Below are 18,721 nucleotides of genomic sequence, written 5' to 3' on the forward strand. Positions count from 1 at the left end.
CAGACTCTGGCCTTGCCTGGTGCCTGCCCTGAGACCAGCCTCAGCATGTTGTCACTTTCAAAACCCACAAATCATGCTCCTAAAGCAGGGGGAGCTGCCGGAAGAAGGCATAGCATATCCCACGTAACAAGACTTTCTAAATGTCCTCTTTAACTATCTCTGCTCTACCTCTGGCTGCTACCATATTCTTTTTGTCTCTTTCCATAATTCTGTCCTTTTCATTTTCATTTCCCTATCTCTAGACAGGGAACAAGCTACCTCCACCCACTCAGGACTCCTGGGCTCTTCCCCTGGGTCAGTCTTTCTTTTACATAGAGCATCTCTGTACTTATTTCCCTTCTCATCTTGCATATTCCTGCTTCATTTCCTTTCTTTACCTTTACGCTAGGGGGACATAAATAGTTTTTTTTCTCCTGTTAAACATAGATTAATTGAGCTCCAACATCATGGAAGACACAGTGTGTGCTGGTCATTGGGGCTCACATAGGCATGGGACAGTTTTATTATACCTTTCCTTACCCACTTGAATACAGATGCGGCCAGTGACTTGCTTTGGCCAATGGAATGTGAGTGGAAGTGATGGTTGTCATTTCTTGTCTGAAGCTTTAGGAGCTGTTGTGGGATTCACTGCACTCTTCCCCTTTTGCCCTCTGTCCCTGACACTGATGATGATTGACCCCAACAGCCTGGATCCTGGAGGGAGAAGACGTGCATGGCAGCACGTCTGCAATGCACACGTGATATAAAACAAACCTGTGTTGTTTTAAGCCTCTTAGATTTGGGGGTTGTTATAAAGCATACCTTGCCTGTCCACTCTGACTGATACATCTGGTAATTGGGGCTTGGTAGGATTCATCACAGATAGAAGTTGTCCATCCTCCCAGGGTAAAAGCCCAGATTGCTGTGTACCATGGGATGCTTTCTGTTGAGAAAGATGACTGTGGGGGTGACAGTGAGAAGCTGCTCTGGCACCCCAACAGAGGAGGCTTCCTCATGTATGCTCTGGATAATGTTGGGAGATCCTGTCCAAAAAAATGTGGTGGCAGAGGCAGCTGATGATGGGCCGTCTCCCAAAGACCTCAACCTGGAGGCCTTTGCTGTTTTTCTTTGTTTATTTCCTGCATTCCTGTACCGTCTGCACAATCTCACTTCAGTTGTTTAACCGTGCCAAGCAATTTTACTAGGGTGTGATGCCATCTCCGACAAACTTTATGTGGGTAGATGATTTGTTCATTTAAATCTTATGTGCTTTTTGGGGGCTGGGGAGAAGATGGAAATGGGGAACAGTGAGAAAAGGGAACAGAGAAAGAAACCAACAGACAAAGAGGAGCATGTTTTCAGCAACTGGTGATCACACAGGATGGTGTACAATGGAGACAAGAGTCTGGGAGTGTGATCAGCTCGACCTTCAGTGCTCCAGATCTCTCCAAAAAGCAGATCCAGTTTGAATCCACCTCATTTTCTCATTCAGTTATTCATTTAAACTAATACTTATTGAGGGTTGCAGGCACTGTGCTCAATGCTGTGAATTCAAAGATAATTAAGACATGGTTTCAGGTTTTCAAGGACTTCCAGACAGGTATATATGGGAATCCTTAATTAAAACACAGTGTGATTAAGATTACTGGTGCCTACAAATGAATGGGCATAAAGTGGTTAAACAGCAAAGCTGTTGAGTTGCTGTGGGTGCTGAGGAATGAACGAATTGATCATTTCTCATCAAGTCTCCAAGTAGGGACTTCCCTTTCCCGCCAAAAGGAATTTGAAATGATCCTCCCAGACAGAGAGAACACCGGGAGTCTGAGATCCTAATGCCCAGATTAGAGAGAAAGCTGCTGGGCTGTACAAACAGACCCAAGCTCCTTGCATGGCTTGTTAGTAAAGGGTTTTGTTGAGTTTTAAGAACAGTTTTAAAAACAAACTCAACAATTCAGAGATTCAGTAACTGAGAACTGGCAATGCAGAATAAGATGTGGCATGCACAGGTGAGGACTGGAGGAACTGTGAGTGCCAGCTGGAGGAGAGAAGGCCATGCCTGAACAGCCCACTCCCTAAGGTGAAGGCTCTTTACTGCTTCAGAGGGAGGGAAACTGACAGCTGATCTGAGGACACTCCCTAGCCTGGTGGTTGCATTGAATAGGATAAAGTGAGCTTTTTAGTAAAATGTATGTAGAACTCATTTGGGCTCTGCCTTTCTCATCAAATCCTTTCAGGATCTTCAAAACATTCAGAATTAAAGAGCCTGCAGGGTAAGCTTAGTGTTACCAGACCGTGACAATCTTGCTTGACAACCAGGCAAGATTCTGGCTATTGGAGTCAGCAACACCAAGCGAAGAGCCCTGTGCCAGGTTTTTGTCTTTGTCAAGCTGTTTTGGTCTGAGCGGGCCTAGTTTACCCAGAAGTGGGTTGTATAGTCAGTGGTAGGTCTAAGGAAGGAGTGGTCTATTTCGGGGGGCTGGCGGCTCCAGCTCTTCCTTGGTGAGGAGGTCAGGGAAAGTCTCCCCAAGATGGTGAGCCTTGAGGTGTATTTTCTGGATGAACAAGGATGTTTCAGGCAGTGAGAACTATTTTGGAAAGTACACAGAAGAGCTAAGTAGCCTGGTAAAGTCAGGTAGCTGTGAACTGTGAGTTGGTGAGAGGCACTAAACCACCACGTGGCAAGTCACAGGCTTATTTTACCATTTGTTTCTTTCTTTCTTTTTTTTTTTTTCTTTTTTTTGAGACAGAGTCCCACCTGTTGCCCAGACTGGAATGCAGGGGTGCTATATCGGCTCACTGCAACCTCCACCTCCTGGGTTCAAGTGATTCTCCTGCCTCAGCCTCCTGAGCAGCTGGGATTACAGGCGTGTGCCACCAAGCCCGGCTAATTTTTGTATTTTTAGTAGAGATGGGGTTTCACCATGCTGGCCAGGCTGGTCTTGAGCTCCTGACCTCAGGTGACCCACCTGCCTCGGCCTCCCAAAGTGCTGGGATTATAGGTGTGAGCCACAGCGCCTGGCCTATTTTACCATTTCGAGATAGCATGCAATCTAATAAAATAATCATGTGATTTGGCAATCCCAGGCTGATTTTCTCTGGAGCCACCAGCTTGATTTTCATCAAAGTCATAGAGTGTCTATTTGAAATGTTCTAAATACAGGCCTTGGGTTTAGGGTGAAACTGCCTTAGACTTGGCTGCTTGCTGATTCCCTTCCAACCCAGACCCAATTCTGGCCCAGCATCTCTTTAGCAAGACTTTCTTCCTGGGGCCTTTGGTCTTTGAAACACCTTGGATGCTGTTTACAAATGACAGGATCATGTGATTCTTAGCAGCGTTCCCGCCCCTTTCTTAATAGAACCTAAACTAAATGGTACATCTTACTATTTTAGATTGAACAAATGAATGCCTTTTACATTCAATGAACTATCATTTAGTTGGTTGATGTACTTATTTTCCAAACCTACCAAAGCAACTACCATCTTCAGGCTGTCATATAAATTTCTGTAAGGAGTTTTGGTTTGTTTCTATCTTTGCTCCTGTCAAAGTCATCAGCCTAAATGAGTGGCCATTAGCTACTTGTCACACAGTCACAAAATTAGCATTCTGAAGATTCACTTTAGATTTGATATCCTTTTTCTCTGTGGAGCTGTAAGTTAGGATTCAATATGCAATACTTTTTAAAAGGATAGCTTGAAGTAGTGAAAAATTAAGAATGGACTAACTAGCCCACAATGAAGGATAGGTTTAATAAATCATGATGCACCCATAGGATAGAATGCCATCTGCCATGAAAAATTATGTTGAAAGAGATCTACATAAATAACAAGAGAAAATTATTAAAGAAAACCAGAGCATCACTACAAGCATGAAATGGGTAATTTTAGAAAACAATTTAAGAGGACACACCCGACATACAGTCATTAAGGCACTAAAAACAGATTTTATTCTGGAACCATTGCAATAGGGGGAGAGAGACTTCAGTAGAGAACTGGGCTTAACTCTGAATACAGCATGGACCAGTTGGGGCGTTTATGGCCCAGGTGCAGGGTGGGAGTCAATGGATGGAAAATTGCTAAGAGGAAACATCAGGGATAAGGGAGGGGGTTCTGGCTAAACAGACTTGATGGGATTCTTGCTGAAGGCAGGCCAGGGTGGTCAGACACCAAGGAGGGAGGATGAGGTACTTGATATCAAGGTTGGAGGAGTTGTTCTAAACCCACTTCGCAAGATTATTGCTACAACTGGGCAATACAGGCCTGACAAAGACAGATGTCAAGTTTGAGACCTCAAGGCCTTAGAGTATCCTTACTAAAGTTTGATCAAGCATTTTTGTCAAAGTGTTCATGTCTTATTAATACGTCCAAAAAGCAGGTTAGATACAGTTAGATACACTATGATCCTGTTTATGTTAAAATATTTATATACAAATAACAGAGAGAATATGGGTGAGTTTTATTTTCTTTGTGCTTTATCTCTATTTTTCAACTTTCTGCAGTGAACTTATATTGCTTTTATAATAAAAAATATGTTAAGTTTACTAGACATATGTGAGAGGTGGGAAATTCTTCACCCTGACTTTTTAGGGTCAAGCAAGACTTTTTAAACATTTATTGGAATTTTGCAGCCCTAAAAACAGAAACTAAGAGTCCTTTGCAGACTGTTTCCTGAAGACAGGGTTGTTAGCTATAGCAGAAAGCAAGCCAGCACGGTGTTGAACTTTGTCAAAAAGGATATTGAAACCAGAAGTGTTTGTTCTGCTCCTCATACAAACCTTGGTGCAAACACATTCTAGTTGCCTGGTCTCAAATGAAAACAATAGAGAGGCTATTATCTAAAAATAATAGATCTGGTTCATGGAAGACCTTCCATCTGCTTTTGAAGAGGATTTTTCATCCTGAAAGTATGGAGGCCTATAGCACATTTTTATGAAGCCATTCAGGGTTGAAATATGGTGAACCTGGATATGATTTTAAACTCCTTCCCTGTGAGAAGAAGGGAGCATCCCTAGAAGCATGAAATGGGTAATTTTAGAAGACGGTTTAAGAGCACACACCCAAGATACAGAAATAATACATGTTTGAGGTGGTAGATATCCTAATTACCCTGATTTGATCATTATCTCTTGAATGCATGTATCAAAATATCACATATATCCCCTACATACATATGTACAATTATAATGTATCAATAAAAACTAAAAAAAGACAAAAACAGAACTTAAATTTTATAGAGCCATGAATGCATTTTGGTGAGATTATTACCTTCCAAAGGGGGTACAGGTGGGTCACAGAAAAACTTCAGTGAAATTAATGGGATTCAGGACTGTGTCTAACCCAGTGGTTTCCAATCATTTTGTACTTACATTGGAAACACGCTTGATATGATGAAAGAACTGAAGATAGCAATTGATGAGTCAGTGATTATTACAATACAATCAATGGTGTGTTTTAGTATCCAAGAAAGCATTCAGTCACCTCATAATTCGTTTGGGTTCCTTTCAGTGCCATGGTCCTTATGAGCAGAACTCTCTCCTTCTCTCTCTTTTTTTTCAAATGAGACAAGGTCTTGGTCTACCACCCAGGTTGGAGTGCAGTGGCACGATCATGGCTCACTACAGCCTTGTCTTCCTGGATTCAAGTGATCTCCCCACCTCAGCCTCCTGAGTAGCTGGGACAACAGGTGCACACCACCACACCCAGCTAATTAAAAAAAAATTTTTTTTTAGAGACTGGGGTCTCATTATATTGCCCAGGTTGTTGTTGAACTCCTGGTGAGCAGAACTCTGTATGACCCTGACCATGCTCCCATACATTGTCACCTGTGGTGCTCGAACATTCCACTGAGCATGTGCTCCTTCTTTGGAAGGCACCCTGCCCCTTTACTCACTGCAAGGAGCACCTGCTCTCAACTGAGTTACATGGTACAGTCACCTCAAAAGGACACAGGACCACCACTGCCCTAACAGCGTGTGTACTCAGGTGCAGCAAAAATAAAGAGCATCCTTGTTCACATTCAGGATATCTACCACCTCATTTGTTTTTTTAGTTTTTATTGATACATTATAATTGTACATATGTATGGGATATATGTGATATTTTGATACATGCATGTAAGAGATAATGATCAAATCAGGGTAATTAGGATATCTACCACCTCATTTGTTGGCTGTCCTGTGAGGGTCGGGGTGGTTGGTTGAGGGCTGCTGCCCTTGTTGATGGCCTGCTCCAGCACGTGGTCAAAGAGCTTGCAGCAGTGGGCTACACACACTTTTGGCCTGACCCTGGGTGATACCTCTTATGTTTTTGCAGAACAAATATTTGTTAAATAAGTGAGTGAGGTATTTTTGCTGTTTCAGAGGTCTCATTGTCAGTGGGATATTTTCTTTGGTTGTATCTCTGGAAATCTTTGGAGGAGTGACAATCTATCCATTTTCCTTTCCAGCTCCTCTTGCCCAAGCCCATGTATCAAATGAGAAAGTAGGCTAGGTGCAGAATGCCACATGAAGGTGAGAGGGAGGACTCGGTTGGGGAGAGGTTGCTAATTAGAGGGGTCTTGTGGCCTAGATCAGCTTCTTAGTCTTGGCTTTAGGCCAAAGCCTAACTAGATGTAAAACAATTGATCAAATTAAAAGTGTGTGTGTGTGTGTGTGTCTGTGTGTGCTGGGAAAAGTGTTGAGAGGAGTGGTTCATAGGTATTATTTGCTTATTGGTTAGGTTGTATCTTGATGCTCTCACAGATAAGCTCTCAAGGCAGTGATCCTCATAGAATTATAATAATTCAGGTAGAGTAGAATGTGTATATGTGTGTGCTGTGTTGAAAAAATTCCCTAGGTAATTCTGATTCCCACCTCCCTTGAGAACTACTCACTGAGGGAATCATCATCTCACTTCTGCTTCCTCATGAAAGGGTCCTTTTGGCATTATTTCTCTGGATCTTCTTCATCCGCACCCAAGGCTCACTACTCCCTAGGGTCATTATCAGGGGAAAAAAAAAAACCCAGATCATTAATATGCTAATGAACCATCCACTGCCTGCATTTGCAGAGCAATCTCTGGCTGTAAGAGAGGCAGGCTACATGGGTTTGTATTAATTAAGTACTGAATCCCCACAGAAAAATTCCAAATCCTAACTCTCACTCTAAGCCTTTAGAATGAGTAAGACTGGGCTGGTGTGTGGGTTTGCTGGACTAAGACTCCAAGAGTCCTTGATGCTGAAGATGGTACCTTGGAAAGGGACGAGACAAGGCCCAGACAAGCTGGGGTACACGGGAAAGACGGCACAGGCAGCAGGTCCAGTGGGTGGGAAGCCTATGGCTGTATTGGAAAGTATCTAGACACACAAAGACAGACCAGGGTGTCTTCAGCCAAGCGAGCTGAGAGAAGTGCCATGTATGAAGTCTCTGGTCTTTCCTTCATAATGGCAGGCAGCTGCAGTCTGCTCATTCAGAGCAGCGGTGGTCAACTCTGAAGGCTGAAACCCACATAGAGGTCACTTGGTACATTTGTTTTCTATCAGCGGCTGTAACACAGTGAGGATCACTGCCTTGAGAGCTTATCTGTGAGAGCATCAAGATAAAACCTAATCATGAAGCTGGTGGCTTGGAGCAACAGGAATGTTATTATCTGACACTTCTGGAGGTCAGAGGTCTGACCCAGGTATCACTGGGCTAAATCAGGACTGTGTTCCTTTCTGAAGGCTCTAGGGGAGAACCTGCTTTTTTTCTTTGTTCCAGCTTCTAGAAGCTGCTCACATTCCTTTGCTCGCGTCCCCCCTTTCCTCCATCTTTGAAACGAGCCACGTCGTGTGTTTGGGGTGTTCTTCCATAGTCACATCGCTCTTTCTCTGACTCTCCTCTTCTGCCTCTTTCTACTTTTAAGGCTTCTGTAATGACATTGGGGCCACCTGGACCACACAGGATAATCTTCCATCTCAAGGTCATCTGATTAGCAACCCCAATTCCATCTGCAGCCTTCATTTGTCTTTGCCATGTAACTTAACATATTCACAGGTTCTGGGGATGAGGGCATAGCCATCTTTAGGCGGGAGGTCATTCTTCTACCCACCACAATTGGTTTGCTGCTGGATCACCTTCACCGTGGGGTACAGGCACAGGGGGTATACTGGTAGCAAGTCAGCTCCAAGAATCAAGGTCCCCAAGACCCCCTCCTTCTACTTCCAGCTTCCTCTTCTGTTCACCTCCCAGCCTGGAACACCTCTAGACATATGTATGGAGTAATTTTAAAGAATAATTTTAAAAGGTGTTCTACTAAACCTGCAATTTTCGTAGGAAGCAGCAAGTGATTCTTGAACATTTATGCCAGAGAAATGAAGACTTATCTTGACATAAAAATGAATGGACGTTTATTTGTAATAGCCAAACCTGGAAACAATCCAAGTGTCCTTCAACAGGTGAGTGCATTAAACAAACTGTGGTCAAGCCATACCATAGAATATTACTTAGCCACAAAAATGAACTATTGATACACACAACTACTTGGTCCAGTCTCTAGAGAATTACGCTGAATGAAAAAAGGCAATCTGAAAAAGTCACATAGTGTATCATTCAAGTTATAGAACATTCTCAAAATAGAAACATAGAAACGGAGAAGAGATTAGCATTTGCCGGGGGTTAAGGGTAGGGGTTAGCATAGGTAGGAAGTGGGTATGGCTACGTAAGGGCAACATGAGGGATTCTGGTCTTGGAAATGTTCTGTATCTTGACTATAAAAATCTACATCCTAGTTTGCTATTGTACAAACGTTTTGCAGGATGTTGCTATTGGGGTAACTGGGTAGAGAGTACAGGAGATCTCTGCATTATTCCTTACAACTGCATATGAATCTACAATTTTCTCAAAATAGAAAATGCAATTTTAAAAAAAGGCTTTTGATTTCAGAGAGCCAGCAGTGGACTTGGAGAGATTGTTACTCTTCCTACAGGGGAGTTCTAAAAGGCTTCACCTGTTTGGAAAGGAGCTGTTAGCTGGTCGGGGGAATGTCTCTAACTTAACCTGTGTCACTTTGGAAACATTTCTTTTCCTTAATTTTTAATATGGGCAACTAATTCATTTCCTCCAATGCCAAGAAATTATTTTTACACATAGCAACAAGTGTATGGGGTGATTGAGGGTTCCAGCCAATGAGAAGGCACATCCCTCTGTGAGGCTGCACCTTATCTGTCTCCCTTTGTCCCTTCTCATGTCCTCTCCGGTCCTCTCTCCTTTCTGGGTGGGATTCTCTTTCTTGGTAACTAAGTCCCTCCTCCCTTCTCTCTCACTCCCTGTTGACCAGACACAGCCACTGCAGGCTGAGGGTGGGAGGCCGGGGAGCCAGGCGGGAGGGGCAGGAAGGCGCTGGGTCACAGCCCGAGGCCACTCCTGGCTGGCTCTGGGGTTGGCTTTGCTCAAGGCGAGAGCTGTCAACTCTGCCCTTTTGAAAATGAGCAACAAAGGGAAAAAGAAAAGAAAAGAGAAAGGGAAGTGGGGGAAGCACAGGGTGGGCAGTGGGGGGAGGCGAGTGCCGAGGGAACAGGTGGGGACTGTTTAAACAGAAGGCCTGACTCAGCCGTTTCTTTTCACTGCATTTCCAAAGGACTGTTTGTTTTAGCTCCCCAAGGCGGGTGGCAGGAGTGAGGCTGGGGGCCCAGCCCTGGGGAGAAGCGGGGCCTGGGCTTTGGGGGTGGGGAGCAGGTGTCCTCTGGGCTCACAACAGCCTTTCCTACTTCAGGGGCTGGCTTACTTCATGCACTTCCTGGTTTTTGAGCTCCGGGGCTTTCACCTAGAGAAGCTTCGGGGATGATGGAGGATGGAGAACTGGGTATGAGAAGCTTCAGGAAGAACCATGACACCCCCCTTCCCACTCCCAAATGAGGTATTGATCTAGAAAATATGTAGATGAAGAGAATGGTAAAGGGATGAGGAAAAAGAATTATCAAGCCCTCCTCCATCCAATATCATAAGACACTAGAAAGTCCCTCTTCTAGAAGAATACCTATACTTCTTGAGTCCACAGTTATATTCACAAATAAGGCAGGGCTTGGGACTTGCGATTTGCTCCTGTTAAACCACACCTCCTACAGGAAGGCTCCAGGTCACCTTGTCTTTGTACACCAAGCTCTGTTTCTTTCAATTAATTTACCTTGGGCTTGCCTATATAACCCTGGAGATCAGTGATATGGTCTATATCAGAGAAGAACAATTTGCAAATCCAGGGTGGGAGGTGTGGCGATGTTCTTTTGTTTAAGCGACCATTTAGAAAGCTAATGCTTTCAAAAGGTTCAGACTTATCAGACCACTATTAGTGCCTAAGAAAAATAATGTGGTTTTAGGATTTGATGGATTTCTCCCCAGGGAGAAATCCATGAGCTCAACATGAGCTCCAGCATGGAACATAGTTGGTCTAGATGCAAGCTGCACTTAAACCAACAAATGATTAGCATTAAAGGAGAAGTGTAAACAAGACTCTAATTCATAAGTTGCTAACTCTTCCATTACAGTTCATGAATTTTCCTCACCTCCATGCAGCCCAGCTTGATCCTTATCAGGTACTCACCATACTGTGTCTCCACTCTGTGTCTTGTGTCTACCTCCTTTGCCTCCTCTTCTCTCCTTCATTCCCATTCTTCCTGGCTGCCCAGAAGTAGCTCAGCCAGCCTTGCCTCAGCTTGTCAGTTCCAGGGATCAGGGAGTCGGGCATTCCCTCTGCACAGAACCCAGCGCAGTGTCAGTACATGATCATTAGTAAATGCCTTCTGACTTTGACGGTGGTGGGTCAGGGGCAGACCTGTAATATTTTACCTGGTTGTTTTGCTTAACATCAAATCAAATTTAAAAGATAAAAAATACTCGGGAATTTCCACATTTGACCAGATTCATAATCCATCCAGGGAAGTATTCTTATACCCTGAAGGTGTATCAGATCTAACGCCTATTCTAATCACTCTACCTTAGCAGGAAATTGAATAAGGGTTGTGGGATCCTTAGCTTACAAGTATTCTGGTGACTCTGATTAAAATTAAGAGGTTGGATTAAAGTTAAGAGTTTGCTCTGAAAAGTTATGAGTTTGGATTAAATGATAGCTTCTCTAGTTTTTCCCTCCACCACTGAAGATCTTATGATTTCTTTTATTATCACATGAATTTCATATTGTGAAATATTTACAATTAAAATCTTTACAGATAGTATTCTACATTTCAAATCTCCAATATCAAAAACATAACTAGCCATTAATGTGTAAGATAACTGGTGTTTACCATGTAGAGTTCATTTAATTTCAAGAAAACCTATTGCATTTAACTGTTGCTAATGATTATAATAATAACAATAAATATTGGTGAGGATGTAGAGAAACTGGATCCCTCATGCATTGCTGGTGGGAATGTGAAATGGTGTAGCCTCTGTGGAAAATGGTGTGGCAGCTCCTCAAAAGGTTAAATATAGACTTACCGTAAGACCCAGCATTTCCACTTCTAGGTATATAAACCCAAGAGAGCTGAAAACATATGTCCACACAATAATGCACTTAAGTTTATAGCAGCATTATTCCTGAGAGACAAAAAATGGAAACAACCCAAATGTCTATCAACTGATGAATAGATAAGCAAAATGTGATATAACTATAAAATGGACTATTATTTGGCAATAAAAATGAATAAAGTACTGATACATGCTACCACATGGCTGAACCTTGAAAACATTATGCCAAGTGAAAGCAGCCAGGCAGAAAACAGGCAAATATATAGAGACAGAAATTGACTGGGAGGCCGAGGCCGGAGAATCGTTTGAACCTGGGAGGCAGAGGTTGCAGTGAGCTGAGATCGTGCCACTGCACTCCAGCCTGGGTGACAAAGTGAGACTCCATCTCAAAAAAAAAAAAAAAAAAAGAAGAAGAAGAAGAAGAAGAAATTGACTAGTGGTTGGCTGGGGCTGGAGGGTGGGAAGGAATGGAGGAGTGGGTGGGGGGAACTGGCTTGGGGTTTCTTTTTGGGTAGCAAAATGTTTTAACACATTGTGGTGCTGGTTGCACAGTGTTGAATATACCCAAAATCATTGAAATGTATATTTCAATGTATATTTCTTAAATGGACGAATCACATGTGAATTACATTTTAATAAAGTTGTTACAGAAAGAAAAAAGGTAAGTGCTAAACTCATTGCAGTGGTGGTTAGAGAAGAACACTGGATTTGTCAAGCCTGGCTTCCCAGAGGAGGTGGAATTCCTGCTGGGCCATGAAGAAGAGGTAGGGTTGATTGTGGAGAAGGCCCTTAAGGTCCTTCCAGGCTTGATGGGAGAGTATTAGCAGAGGCTCAGAGGCAGGGGTGGCCTTGGCCTGCATGGGGGCAATGAGACTGTCTCCCTGGCTGGAGGAGAGCGTGCACTGGAGGATTTCTGCAGAATGATAAGCAGGTGAGCTGGAACTGATAGGAAGGCCCTGAAGTCCCAAACAGGACCCTGGACTTGACTCCTCACAAGCAGGGGACACTGAAGTTTCTTGGGTAATTTGATGGAAGCAGTGTTTTAGGAAACTTCAAAGCTTTATTTGGCAGAGATATATAAGCAGAGTTAGAGTGGGGAGAGATTAGAAGAGGAATGGGTAGCTTATTCGAGTAAATCCAATGAACAGGGCTGTCACATTTTCTCTTTAGATAACTTTATCTCTCTAGTTATATCTCCTTGCAGTCCCTACCCTCCACCCTGTATACCAACCACACTAGTTCCCTCTCCCCCAAACACCCATGACATTTTATACCTTGGCCCCTCTCCAAGCCCCCCACCCCTTATCTGGAAAGCCATGTCTCTTCTCCATTTAGTAAACTCCTATTCAGTGTTGAGGACCAGCTAGATGTGTTTTCGTGGGAGGGGAGGAGAATCGGGTTGAAGGGCTCGGGGGGTATAGGGATCCCTACAGAGCATTAAGGGAGGTGCTCTTGCCTGGATGAAAGGCGGAACAGAGGTCTGGTATAATTTAACCACATGTGCATTAAAGACAGAGGATGGGCAAATATGGGACCTGAGACAAAGTGGAGAACCTGTGACCAGGACAGCTGAGAGGGTAAAGGGTCAGCTTCCAGTTTTCTTACTAGTCTAGAAATGGCTTTTCAATGGTACCCAGGGTGTATCCTGGAAGTGGGTGCTCTTAAGAAGCCAAGCTGGGTTGAACAAAATGCCACTTCCCTGGGCTGTCCTTTCAAAAGACAGTCTCTGCCTCTTCCTGGCACTTCTGTTTGTTGCACTATGCATTAAAGCATGGTGTTGGCACTTGCCCACCTCTCCAGCACTTCAGTGAGACAGCTACTCCTTAAAGCTAGTGATATGAAGACAATGTCTCATGAGTTCCCTCTACCCTGGTGCAGCTTATCATGATCCTCTAGCTCCAAATGGCCTCCAATGGTAGAATTCCAGGTACAGCACAAGTGTTAATACCTCCTTTTTTTGCCTTGGCTTTTTAAAATTTCTTAGGGGGTGATGGTTCCGGGTGGCCAACCTCTTTATGTTAGATGCTTTATTTCAGTCATTATAAAGTGAGCATCCATGGAAATGGAGTCACATTTAATAATGTGAATTCAAATGTATGTAATTCAAAGAGACAGAGGACAGAATGAACAAGTTGAAAGGGTGTGTGTGATGACGTGAGCCTGAGATGGGTGCTGTCAATCTGCCATCACCTCCCAGCCTCTCTATCCTCAAGTACCTCCCCCAGTGTGAGCAGCTCATTAGGTGGGGGATGACTATGGTGTTTACAACACGGCCCCTAAACACAGTTCAACTACTTCACCGGCTGCACAATTGAAGAAACTGATCTCTTTCTACAAGGTTGGAATTAAAGCAGACCTTGCCGGATCTATTGAGAAGTGTTGTGTACTCTGCAATGGAGGGAATTCAAAGCTTGACCACATAAGACTTTTCCCTTAGACACTGACTTTAAAATGAAATCCCCATGGAAATTGCTTCACTGGGGCCACTTGCAGTGTCTGTCACAATGGTAGAATGAGCTAAGGTTGAGCCTTGAGGGAGCTCACAGTTGGGAAACAATTTACAAGCACATTGTCTCTGCTCCTGGCCTGCTCATTGCTGCCTTGTTTCTATTCCACCCCCTGGTGCTGCTTCTCATCTCTTCGGAGGTGAACAGGTCCCCCCACCCTGTCCTTTCCCTCTTTATAAGTGGTCTGACATGTGAGGGTGAGGAAGGAGTTGGCCTGATTGAGTATATAGTTTTTAACAAATTCAAATGTAAACTTTTGGTGGTTCCTATTTTTTATTTACTAAGCAGAAAGAAAGTGGTATCTGCTCATTCCTGGCATTGAAAACAAGGTTGACTCACCCTCTCACTATATGGTGGCTGGCACACTAAAGCCAACCACAATCATGGGTTTCAGCAATTGCCTTACATTGTTCCTCATTTTTGCCATTCATTAATCCATCAGTTTTTCCATGCACCCATCTATCCACTCGTCCACCTACCTATCCACCAACCTATCCATGTATCCATCCATCTGTTCATCCATCTATCCACCCGCCCCACCCATCCTTTCATCCACCCAGTCATTCATCTACCTGCCTATTAGTTTATTTTACATAAAAACATATATCTGTGACTTTTTTTTTTTTTTAAAGACAGAGTCTCACTCTGTTGCCCAGGCTGGAGTGCAGTGGTATGATCATGGCTCACTGCAGCCTCAACCTCCCAGGCTCAAGCGATCCCCCAACCTCAGCCTCCCAAATAGCTAGGATTATAGGAGTGCACCACAATGCCTGGCTAGGCATAACATAATGTTATGCTTTGCAACTTTGGAAGCACATATGTGACAGGGTCATGATGAGCAAACACCACAAAACACAGGTTAAAAACCACTTCCCTTCCTTCCTTCCTTCCTTCCTTGTTTCCTTCCTTCCTTCCTTCCTTCCTTCCTTCCTTCTTTCCTTCCTTCCTTCCTGTCTGTCTTGCTTTGTCTCCCAGGCTGAAGTGTAGTGGGGGTGACCTCGGTTCACTGAATGCTTTGCCTCCCAGGTTCAACCGTTTCTGTGGCCTCAGCCTCCCAAGTAGCTGGGACTACAGGTGTGTGCCACCACACCTGGCTAACTTTTGTATTTTTAGTACAGATGGTTTCAACGTGTTGGCCAGGCTAGTCTTGAACTCCTGACCTTAAGTGATCTGCCTGCCTCAGCCTCCCAAAGTGCTGGGATTACAGGTGTGAGCCACCATGCCCAGACGCTGGCTAATTTTTATATTTTTTGTAGAGACAGGGTTTCGCTATGTTGGTCAGGCTGGTCTCAAACTCCTGAGCTCAAGGGATCCTCCCACTTCAGCCTCCCAAAGTGCTGGGATTACAGGCGTGAGCCACTGAGACTGGCCAAAATTTTATACAACATAGCAAAGCTTATAGTGACAAGCAACTTTCTCTTTTCCTGCTCATCCTTATCTCCCCAGTTCCTCTTTCCAGTTTGTAGGGTATGCGTCCACAAATACTCTTTGCATGAGAAGTATTCTATGTAAATCCTTGTTTTTTATTTATTTTTCTTAAGTGGTATCATAAAATGTGTACTGTTACCTTGCTGTTTTTCATTTAACAATATATCTTGGGTATTTCCCCACATCTCTCAAGCCACTTTTCTTGGTTGGGTGTGGAGGCTCACATCTGTAATCCTAGCACTTTGGTTTGAGCCCAGGAATTTGAAACCAACCTGGGCAACATAGTGAGACTCCTGTCTCTATAAAAATTAAAAAATTAGCCAGGCCTGGTGGCATGTGCCTGTACTCACAGCTATTCGGGAGGCTGAGGTGGGAGGATCACTTCAGCCCAGGAGGTTGAGACCTCCCGGGTTGAGACTGCAGTGAGCCTTGATCACACCACTGCACTCTAGCCTGGACAACACAGTAAGACCCTATATCAAACACACACACACACACACACACACACATACACACAACTTTTCTTTTTCCTTCCCCCGGCACTTCTTTCTTTGATCTCCACACTGAACTCCACATTCAACCTCTACCTGTGACTTCTTCATTTTTGGCAATTTATCTGAACAACAGCAACAATGACGTAGCAAACATATAGCATTCTACATATATAAACTTGTTTAATCCATGCAACAAAATTATAAGGTAGATAATATTATCCCCACTTTATGAAAGAGGAGACTGAGGCATAGTGAGGTCCCAGCGGAGAGGTGAGCAGTAGAGGGGGATGTCAAACAGGCAGTTCAGCTCTGGAGCCCAGCAGCTCAGCCTCTATGGTGTTTGTCTTCATTTGCTTTTTGATTTCAATATTCTATAGACTTGCAGCTGAGGGGCTCCTGCTTCTGGGCTGTGCTCCACCCCCCATCCCTGTTGCGGGTGATGAAATTCAGATAATCTGAGGATGGCAGAGGCAGCCCATAATCCTGGAGGAGCCTCCCACCATTCCATGTAATCCATGGATTATATATTACCGGGGAAAACCTGGGCCACAGAAAGCCCCCGACCATGATTTCTGTGTGCTGGCTGGTGTATCTTTGGGAACTCTATCCAGTCTTCCATCTAGTTTCTCGCTGATAGGTTTGGGAACCTCTTTAGAATGCCTCATGTATGCGACACAAATTAGTTCTCTTGACCATCTCCCCTGAAAGCCATTTGCTTCTAGCCGCCTGTCTTGGCTCCCTGCCAGTGTGCCTCTGACTTTGCAAATGCTGCAAGAGGCAGCTATGTTCCCAACGGCTGCCCAAATGGGATGCCACCATGGGCGCCTGCCTGCTCTGTGGTGGTAGGAGATAAGGATACTTTCAGAGCTCTGAGCAAAGTGCTTGGAGAGGGCCCTCCGAGATGGGAGAGAGGCTTTTGGATTTGGGCATTGGGGACTGCTCATGAAGGGAAGCCTTTGATCTGGAGCATGTCAGGTGGTGAGGGCAGGGGGCAGGGGTGGGGTGAGCAGAGGCTATTCTGGGCAAGGAGAACCTCATTGGTGAGACACACAAAGAGATTTGAGACTGAATTGTGTTCAGTACGAAGCCCCAAACTCAGCTGGAGCTGACCCTAGATTGCCTTCGATTCAAATCCTACCTGAATATACAGGGCCCAGGAGAAACTCTGCCTCCTTTCTCTCCAGCCATTCTGGCTGTCAGCAGCATTTATCATGCAAAAAAAAGCAACAACTATTTGTTGAGGCCAGCTGTTTGCCAGCACTGTCCTCCATCTGGCGTGGATTGAGATACTTTCTCTCCATACTTTCTGGGTTCATTGAAGTTGGGTGAGATGGAGATGGGACAGGACCCTCCAAACCTCCTGATTGAGCCTTTAAGCCTCCCTCTCCCCTTGTCCCAGGCTGGGAAGGTTTTCCTCATTTTTTAGCATCCAGTGAGTGACTGGTAGCCATGGCCAGATATGGCCTGGAGCTGGTTTTCCAGGGCCCACTTTAGATTAGGTGCTTGGCAATGATGGGGCAGAGCATGAAGGTGAGAAGGAGTTGGGTCGCTGTGCCTGGTAGCATCAGAATCTCTTCTATCTCAAGGTCCTGAGAGGTATGTGGATACTTGTGGATGCATTGGTGGCCAAGTTCATTGGTGGCCAAAAAGAAAAAAAGTAAATAATCAAAGACCGCACAGAGAAACTAGAACATTAAAACAACTTCTCCAGAAAGATGGGCAAAATGAAGGTGAGACTAAACAGAGACCTTGATACCTTGAGATCCAGCCTCAAGTTCTCGTGGTCACATGCTGTTGCTTCTTGGACTCTGAGATCTCTGGATGCCACTCTTGGAATTCTTGGAGAGGATCTGGGACTCTCCCCACATTGGGGAGGAGGCAGACTCACAGGATTTTAGTCTATGTGACATGTAACTAGATTGGCAACAAAGGAAACCACATCATAGCCACATAGAGGAGGGAATGCAGCCACGGAGCTGGAATTGCCTGCCTCGGGGGTGATGGTTGGAGTCCCTCAATATTTGACAAGAGTCTATCTTTATTTTCTGAAAAGAAGCAGAGTAGAAATGAAAAAGAATCATTCAAAGGATGACGAGTTGAGTGTTTGGAGGGGCAGTTACAGTTTCCACTCCTTAAACACTGGGAAAACAACAAGAGTTGCAGCACCCCTAGAGATTCCGGAGAGTTCTGGACTGCACTGGAAGTGCATGGAAGCTGAGTGGGAGGGGGAGGAAAGTGATGCCTAAAAATACTCCATGAGGGAGGGCTTATGAGGTCATCTCCCCAGGATACTCTGTCTACCCTGGCCAGACTCTGACCGCAGCCCCAGGGCCAGCTCTGAGTACAGTCATCTGAATAGGGCAGGAGCTTAGGAACGGGTGTTGATGGATGGGCAGCTTGAGAGGGACAAGGGGAACCTGGAGAGGATTCAGAGAAGGGACCCAGAGGTGATGAAATGGCTGGAAACTAGAGCTCGGTGGCCAGGTCAAGGGACTGGGACTGGCTCTACCTGGAGAAGAGAGGGAGGTTGAGTGAGGGGTTAGGGAAGAGCCCTGCCCTCTGGTGCTCAGGCCCTGGCTCTTCTCTGGCCTTGCTGAGGATGGAATTAGGGTCACAGTGCAGCTTTGCTCTTGAGGATGGACTGAGTTCCTGGAGCTTTAGAAACCCTATAGCAAGGGGGAGCTACATTTTCAGATTATCAGCACAATCACCCCCTTCTGTAATTGAGAGTGACTAACACTTACAGCCATTGCAGCTAACAGATCCCTAAAGCCCTTGTGGCCTGGAAGAATGACTCATGAATGGTGTTTCAGACAGCTGGCCTGGCTGGGGGTGGACA

At 44.7% G+C, this 18,721-nt stretch overlaps 1 long non-coding RNA gene across 2 annotated transcripts in view; it reads left to right on the top strand.

Moving 5' to 3' along the window:
• LOC104005375 (uncharacterized) overlaps positions 1–18,721 on the top strand; it is a 92,856-nt gene that overhangs the window by 44,292 nt on the left and 29,843 nt on the right. For both annotated transcript variants that reach the window (XR_010150239.1, XR_008546864.2), the window contains one exon: positions 8,268–8,389. This is a non-coding gene — a long non-coding RNA (uncharacterized LOC104005375). The remainder of the gene's footprint in view (positions 1–8,267; positions 8,390–18,721) is intronic.

The sequence above is a fragment of the Pan troglodytes genome, chromosome 13 (genome assembly GCF_028858775.2).
Source record: "Pan troglodytes isolate AG18354 chromosome 13, NHGRI_mPanTro3-v2.0_pri, whole genome shotgun sequence".
NCBI lineage: Eukaryota > Metazoa > Chordata > Mammalia > Primates > Hominidae > Pan > Pan troglodytes.